We start from the raw sequence: 8428 nt of genomic DNA, 5'->3' as shown, positions 1-8428 counted from the left end.
ATGCATTCCGATGTATCCATTAACCAGTTTCAATGATTACCAACATTTTACCTTGTATCATCTAGTCCCCCCACATTTTGAGGGGGAGTATTTTAGATTGAATTCCAAACATCACATAATTTAACCTGTAAGTACTTCTGTATGCATTGCTAACTTCTTTTTAAATTTTTTTTTTCAACGTTTATTTATTTTTGGGACAGAGAGAGACAGAGCATGAACGGGGGAGGGGCAGAGAGAGAGGGAGACACAGAATCGGAAACAGGCTCCAGGCTCTGAGCCATCAGCCCAGAGCCCGACGCGGGGCTCGAACTCCCGGACCGCGAGATCGTGACCTGGCTGAAGTCAGACGCTTAACCGACTGCGCCACCCAGGCGCCCCTTCATTGCTAACTTCTAAGAACATTTTTTGGCATACCCGTTATGTCACTATCACTTCTAACAAAATTAATAATACTTAAAATCATGTAATACTCAGTTCATGTTTTGATAGCCCTGATTGTCTTAAAATGTCTCTTTACAGCTGGTTTTCATTTGATTGATCTGGCTTGTCTCATTTATTCTGAAATAGTCCCCAAATCCCTCTTTATCATGCAATGAATTTATTAGAGAAAATAGGTCCTTTGTCCTGTCGAATGGTTCCCACCCTGGTTTTTGCTGATATTTTGTGGTACGTTTATCTTGTATTTTCTGCAAACTATGAGTTAGATCTGGAAGCACGATTAGATTCAGGTTAAGTTGTATTTTATATGAGTACTTTGTGTATGGTTTTGTGTACTTTCTCTTGCAAGAAATCATGAGACAATTAATATCTGGATGTCCCATTTTCAGTGATATCAAGATTCATCAATGCCTTCAGGTGTATCAGCCTGATCTCTCCAACATAAAGTTCTCATCAATATTTCATCTGATGGTTTTAACAATGATGATAATGGCTTTGTTCCATTATGTTATTCAGGGTTGCAAAAGTGTTTTTCCTAATACCATCCTTCATTCTGCCTTTATTCGCTAGAATCCTATTATAAAAAATAAATGTGTTTTTTTTTTCAACTATTTGGATACCCTGAGGCTGCATAAGAAAGGTAAGGTAAATGTTTACTTTTTCCCCTCTATCGATTTGCATAGTAATGAGTTGTCTACAATCTCCAACAGTGTCCAGTGAGTTATTATTTAGTATTATGAACTCAGAGATGTTTATGTACTTTATGTTTATCAGTTCAACGCACTTATTATCTTTGTTGATCGTCACGTTGTCCCATCGCGGATCAGTAGAAACCCATTAGAGTTGGCTTCTGTGGGCAGAGTCTACACTCTAATAATCAGGCAGGGTCTGAAACATTCAGGTATCAATATTTAATTGCACTCACAGAGGCTTTTTGACTCCGGAGTTCCATGAAGATTACAAAAGTACCAGTTGAGAATGGCTAAGGCTGTGTTCTGGAATAAGAAACAAGATGCGGAGGGGGCTGGAATTCTCATTCTGTGGTTCTTCCTCAGTAAGGGATTGCTGATAACCTTCATCAGTATGACTCAGGGAAGGGTTCTGGTTTCATATGGGCCCTGCCTAGTCTGTGTGTCCCATTGCTCCTGTCCAACTCGTACTTAGTAATGAGGGTTTCCAGGGATATTATTGTGAAGTCTTATGTTTTTGCTTATGCACTGGCTAGGAATGGAATTCTTAGAATTTGAGTTTTTCTCAAGTGTATAAAACCTCCGTCTCTAGAGGTATGCTGCAGCTCTGTATTTCAAATCAGAATGTTACGTAACCATATTTGCACTCTTTTGGTGGCTCCACTGCTCTCTATGTGACCAGAGTTTTTTGAATTTTTGGAATCGGAAAGAATTTTTGTATCTTTTTGGTGAGAAAAATGTCTTCCACTATGAGCTTGATCTAAAGACAGATTTTCCCTGGGTTTTCCTGGCGGCACAATTCAACAGCTTTCTGCCATCAATTATTTGTCATTAATTGAATCGATTTATGATTCATAAATGCATAGATTGCAAGTTCAGAGAATCTTGTACCTTAATTTATTAAGGCCATCTATGTATGTATGTATAATTTCACAGTAAAAGTAAGTCACTTCATCTGAAAATCCATTTGTAATAAATTAAGGTTTTTTCTTTTAACCGGAGAATGATACCAGGAGTCAAAAAACTAGAGCCCGTAGGCCAAATCCAGCCTACTGTCCGATCTTGTAAAACACAGTTACATTGGAACACAGTCACTCATCCATTTACATATTACCTATGGCTGCTTTGTTGCTACAAGAGCAAAGTCAAGTATTTGTGCTGAGAATATTTACTATCTGTATATTTGTAGAGAAAGTTTTCTAACCCCTGGTCAAGACTAATGAAATTTTCTCTGTGTGTATTTAGAACAACACTTTTGTCAGGAAGCCACTGTGGAAATATCACTAAGGAAAAGGGAAATTATTTTCTTCAAATACAATTCTTACAGTGTTGGTTAGGAAAAAGATTTTTGTCTGTTTTGTTTGTTGCTCTGCCCCCATTTCGTAGTGGGAGATCAATAAATAGTGATTGAGTGGATGAATACGTGGATGGATTATAGTTTAACGTCTTTAGTGATTAAGCAAACACAAGAAATCTACATTAGATCTCTATTTCTATAGCTGTAGTGATTGTATGACTATAATAGAAGGCTTCAAGATTGATGGCAAAGCAACCTAATATATGTTAATAGTATTTTGTGTCCGACTCTATGAACTATCACTTTTTAACTGCTAACTTGCTTATAAGGAAGAGCAGTTGAGGTTAGGTATCCATTTCCCTTGTTTCTCTTTTTGGTGAAAAGTTACTTTTCTGAAACGTATTACTTGTATCTCTAATCGTGACAAAAAATGTCTGGGTCTGCTTTCTGTAACCCACTCTGAATTCTAAAAGAGAGTTTATGAATTGATTCCCATTCATTCTGCTTGATGGACATTGCAGTTAATAAGGTTGGTGGTTGTGTTGAGATCCCTGAGATTTCTTTACATATGTAAAGAACCTCATATAAGCACAAAGAGCAATTGGTTATTTGGCTGTGGCAGTTCAGAGGATTTAGGCCAATTCAAGGATCTGAAGCCTAGAACTTGGGCAGCTTGGCTCATTCAAAGTAGTATTTCTGAATTTTCCTTAGGAACTTTTCTACAAAGTTAGTTATCAAGAGGCTAGCTTCGTTTCCTGTGAAGTTGCAGTTTTCTTATCCCCACGATGAAAAATTTTTGGAAATCTATTGTTTCGCAAATTTTGCCCATTTTACCTTTGCTCTAATCCAGTCATTCAGCACTTCCTGTGAGCATTCATCAGTTTATTTTCGGTGAAATCCAAGGCACATATTCAGTGCTTGCCTGTTGAACTTGGATTAAATTCATGGTCAGTTTACCATCTTGAGCCAAAAAAAAGCCTTTGGTAAATCTTCACATGGATGTGTCTTCAGTGTTTGCGGTATCTTTTAATAGATGTCACTCAAATCGGATCCTGTAGCGGGTCTGTGATTGGTTTCCTTGTGACAGCCTTTGACTAACTTGTTGACCACTTAACCCCTAGTTAACTGGCTTGTCTCTTTCAGAGGATGTTTCTGTGTCTTTTGAAACTCTTTTCAGTGCCTGTTAATTTACAGACAGGTAGTGTTACCGGCCTCAATATTTACCCTGTGTGAAGTTCCCGGTTCACACAGGAATATATATGATAATACGGAAAGTGGGGAGTAAAAGCACACAGATTTTGAAGATTTGTGACATCAGACTAGTCATTTAACCTCTTTAGTCTCAGTTTCCTCGCCTGTAAAATAGGGCGTAACGGCAGTAACAAACCCAGAGAGTGAGTGAGAGGGTAAAATAAATTAATACAAGTAGAAGAAGTCATGTGGCACATTTCTTGGCACATAGAAATCACGCGATAAGTGTTGCTTGTTATTATTACCAAACTACCCAAATATCTAGTGCCTGGATACAAACAACATGATTGGTCCTCTTGCCCACAATGTACCTCAGTTATTTCTGCAGGTTCTCAAAGAAGGATTTCTCATGTGTGATCACAACCAAGTCTGTCTGGAAGCTCTGTTCACTGCATAGTATCCACCTTGATCTTGCTTTCTTGTTCTGTCCCTACTCGTTTACGTCCACTGCTGGAAAAGCCTCCTGGAGAAATTCGCTGATGACAGTACCTCCCGTGGTCATGTCTATGTCCGTGTCAAGCATTGTCATCTGAGGAGACGCCCATAGAATGAAATCTACAAGGTGCCCATGTATTCCTGGCTTCTATGCTGGGTACTCTGTGAAGGGAAATCAACCCTGAGATACATTTTTTATTAAGTTGTTTTATTTTAATTCCGGTGTAAACATACACAGTTATATTAGTTGCAAGAGTACAATATAGTGATCCAATACTTCCATACATCACTCGCTGCTCATCACAGCAAGTGCCCTCCTTAATCCCATCGCCTATTTCACCCATCCCCCACCTCCCCTCTAGTAACCATCAGTTTGTCCTCTATGGTTAAGAGTCTGTTTCTTGGTTTGCCTCTCTGTCTCTCTTTCCCCCCCTTTTCTTGTTTGTTTTGTTTCTTAAATTCCACATATCAGTGACATCATACGGTGTTTCTCTTTCTCTGACTTATTTAGCTTAGCCTTATACTCTCCAGCTCCATTCATGTCATTGCAAATGGCAAGATTTCATTCTTTTTGATGGCTTATTAATATTCCATTGTATTTTTATACCACCTCTTCCTTATCCATTCATCAGCTGATAAACATGGGCTATTTTCATGATTTGGTTATTGCAGATAATACTGCTCTAAATATCAGGGCGCATATACCCCTTTGAGTTAGTCTTTTTGTATTCTTTAGGTAAATACCCAGTGGCACGATGACTGGATCACGGGGTAGTTCTATTTTTAACTTTTTGAGGAACCTCCCTACTGTTTTCCAGAGTAGCTGAGCCAGTTTGCATTCCCGCCAACAGTGCGAGAGGGTTCCCCTTTCTCTGCATCCTCACCAACACCTGTTGTTGCTCGTGTTGTTGAATTTAGCCATTCTGACATGGGTGAGGTGATACTTCATTGTAGTTTTGATTTGTATTTCCCTGATGATGAGCGATGTGGAACATCTTTTCATGTGTCTATTGGCCATCTGGATATCTTCTTTGGAGAAATTTCTGTTCATGTTTTCTGCCCATTTTTTCATTGGATTATTTGGTTTAAGGGTATTGAGTCGTATCAGTTCTTTATATATTTTGGATACTAACCCTTTATCAGATATGTCATTTGCAAATATCTTCTATTTAGTAGGTTACCTTTTAGTTTTGTTGATTGTTTCCTTCACTGTGCAGAAGCTTTTCATTATTTTTTAATTTTATAAAAAGGTTTAATTTATTTTGAGAGAGAGAGAGAGAGAGAGAGAGAGAGAGAGAGAGAGAACAGGGGAGGGGCAGAGAGAGAGGGAGAGAGAGATTGGTGAGATCACGACCTGAGCTGAAATCAAGAGTCAGACGCTTAACTGACTGAGCACCCGGGAACCCCAGAAGCCTTTTATTTTTATGTAGACCCAATAGTTTATTTTTGCTTTTATTTCCCTTACCTCAAGAGACAGATCTGGAAAAATGTTGCTATGGCCAATATCAGAGAAATTACTGCCTGTCTTCGAAGAGAAGGATTTTTATGGTTTCAGGTCTCACATTTAGGTCTTTAACTCATTTTGAATTTATTTTTGTGAATGATGTAAGAAACTGGTCCAGTTTCATTCTTTTGCATGTAGCTGCCCAGTGTTCTCGACACCATTTGTTTAAGAGACTGAGATAGAGTTTTGACCTGGTCCCTGGAGGAGCTCTACTTGTACCCAGATTCCCACAAATTACCTCTTGAGTTGTTACTTGATAGCAATAATTTATATTTATTGCTTAGGGTGGCGTAAGTGTCTGGATGTCACATGCTCTTTTTTAAATGTTTATTTATTTTTGAGAGAGATAGAGAGAGTGCAGGGGAAGTGCAGAGAGAGAAGGAGACAGAGCATCTGAAGTAGGCTGTGCACTGACAGCAGAGAGCCCATTGTGGGGCTCAAGCTCAGGAACCATGAGATCATAACCTGAGCCAAAGTTGGACGATTAATGGACTGAGCCACCCAGGTGCCCCTAAATGTTGTCTTCTTAAATGTACTAAAGCAGGTCAGCAAAGTTTGGTCTCCCTGCTGAGCTTCTTGTTCATATCTTATAGATACGATCCATTGGAAGAAAGGTTCTATTTCACTATTTATCGTAGTGAAGGGATGGAACAAGAATGAGGAATATTTCGCTTGGGAGGACTCCTATCTCTCTGGGAGGATTTGCTAACTGAAGATCTGCGTATGGCCAAAGTGTATCTGTTTGACACACATAGATGGTAGGTAGGAATTAACCTTGACTGCTGTCTGCTTCCAGCCCTAGAAGTTATGTTGCCATGAGCTGGTATTCGGGCCTTCCAGCTGACTTGTACTAATCTGCTATATTACAAATGAGAGAGACGTTCCCCTGCTGCTCACTGTGCCTCACTAGCTACTGACCCAGCATTGCCTATGAGACTCTGGCAGATGGACACATAGAGATGCTGAAGAAACTCATTCTAGATGACTAATAAGCAGGGAGAACTTTTTAGGCCCACAAAGAAGCAGGTAGTATAATTGCTTCACGTTTAAGGGGAAACTAGCAGCTTGAAGTAGGGGGAATAACACTGAACATTCGGTACAGAATCAAAACACGTTTAGTGGAGAAAAGATGAAACACACTGAGGCAAATTCTAGATTAGAATTGAAAAGATATCAGAAAAGTATCAATAAAGATTTCTTGGATAAATGCTTGCTGAAATGCAACATTCAGTTAGCATCAGATTAAAAGAATGAATATAGTGAATCTAGAAGATCAGCTGAAAGAGGTATTTTACAATAGAGAGCAAAAGTGTAAAAATGTTGGGGCACGTGGGTGGCTCGGTCGGTTAAGTGTTAGACTTTGTCTGAGGTTGTGATCTCATGTTTTGTGAGTTTGAGCCCCGCATGGGGCTCTCTGCTGTCAGCACAGAGCCTGCTTCAGATCCTCTGCCCCCCTCTCTCTCTGCCTGTCCCCCATTGGTTCTCTCTCCCTCAAAATAAATAAATAAACTTAAAAAAATTTTAAGTATAAAAATGTCAATACAGTAATAATGAGTAAAGAAAAGATAAATAGTAGAGCCAGATAGCCTAATAGATATAAGTGACAGAGAGAAGGAAGAACTAACAGAGGAAGAACCTTAGAAGAAAAGTATCCCCATGCTGAATAAAAACTTGAATGTTCCAGGGCACCTGGGTGCCTCAGTTGGTTAAGCGTCGGACTTGGGCTCAGGTCATGATCTCAAAGTTCCGTGGTTTTGAGCCCCATGTCAGGCTCTGTGCTGACTGCTCAGAGCCTGGAGCCTGCTTCCGATTCTATGTCTCCCTCTCTCTCGGCCCCTCTCCCACTCACACTGTCTCTCTCTCTCTCTCAAAAGTAAATAAACATTAAAAAAAATAAAGAAAAAGCTTGAGTTTTCAGCTCAAGAGAATACAGTAAGAGCCAGCAGTGTGAAAGAAAAACAACAAACGCTTAGCCATATACCAGTGAGATTTCTGAACTTCAAAAATAAATGCACTTAAAAAGTAATGAATAAATTATGAGGTACTTCAAACTTGCAGAAAATTGCAGAAGTGAATATAACCTGTGTACCCACCATCTATATTGGCCAGATGGTAATGCTTTGCTATACATTACAAATATTTGTTAAACTAGCTTTGTGCAGTGGCAATATCGTAGCCAATGAGGTTTATCTGAGGCGCAATTCTTGCTAATTGCAAACTTTTCCCAAATATTTGTTAAACTCATATATAAATTTCATATGAATTTCATCTACATAAATATATATAGATCTAATTCATTCTTCTTAACTATAAGCAACTGTGTGGACAACATTTATGTCACCGTCTCCCTGTAGAAGATTTAAAACCATTAAATGTTAATTTCTGAAGTTAATGTGTAAATTTAATGCAATTAATATTGGATCCCAACAGATTTATTTTGGGAAATTTATGAAATGATCTTAAATTTTTATGATTATATGTGCTCCAAAATAACCAATAAAAATAAAAAGAGAAGTGAAAACTATTTCCTTAATACATGTAAGAACATGATATAGAGTCTCTATAATGAAATCAATAGGTTTTGGTAAAGAAACAGAAAAACCTATCACTAGAACATACTAAGAGTACAGAGATATATATTAGTATCTATGAGATTTTAATACATAACAGTTGTACATTGATTCTGTCCGAAAAGACTTGTTTAACAGTCCTAGTACATTTGGCAATCCACCTGGAAGCTATTGGTAGTGGGTCTTTATCTTATACCCCCAAATAAATTCCAGTTACATATGTAATCAATCCATAAAATCTTGT

General features: G+C 38.4%; 1 non-coding gene across 1 annotated transcript; it reads left to right on the top strand.

The window, feature by feature from the left end:
• Positions 1-7764: 7764 nt before the first annotated feature.
• Positions 7765-7899, top strand: LOC111558896. The gene has a single exon (XR_002740009.1). It is a non-coding gene; the product is annotated as a U4 spliceosomal RNA (small nuclear RNA).
• Positions 7900-8428: the final 529 nt, after the last annotated feature.

This window comes from Felis catus, chromosome X (genome assembly GCF_018350175.1).
Source record: "Felis catus isolate Fca126 chromosome X, F.catus_Fca126_mat1.0, whole genome shotgun sequence".
Classification (NCBI taxonomy): domain Eukaryota; kingdom Metazoa; phylum Chordata; class Mammalia; order Carnivora; family Felidae; genus Felis; species Felis catus.
The sequence above is the reverse complement of the archived record's forward strand: the minus strand, read 5'-3'. Positions and strand labels throughout refer to the sequence as shown.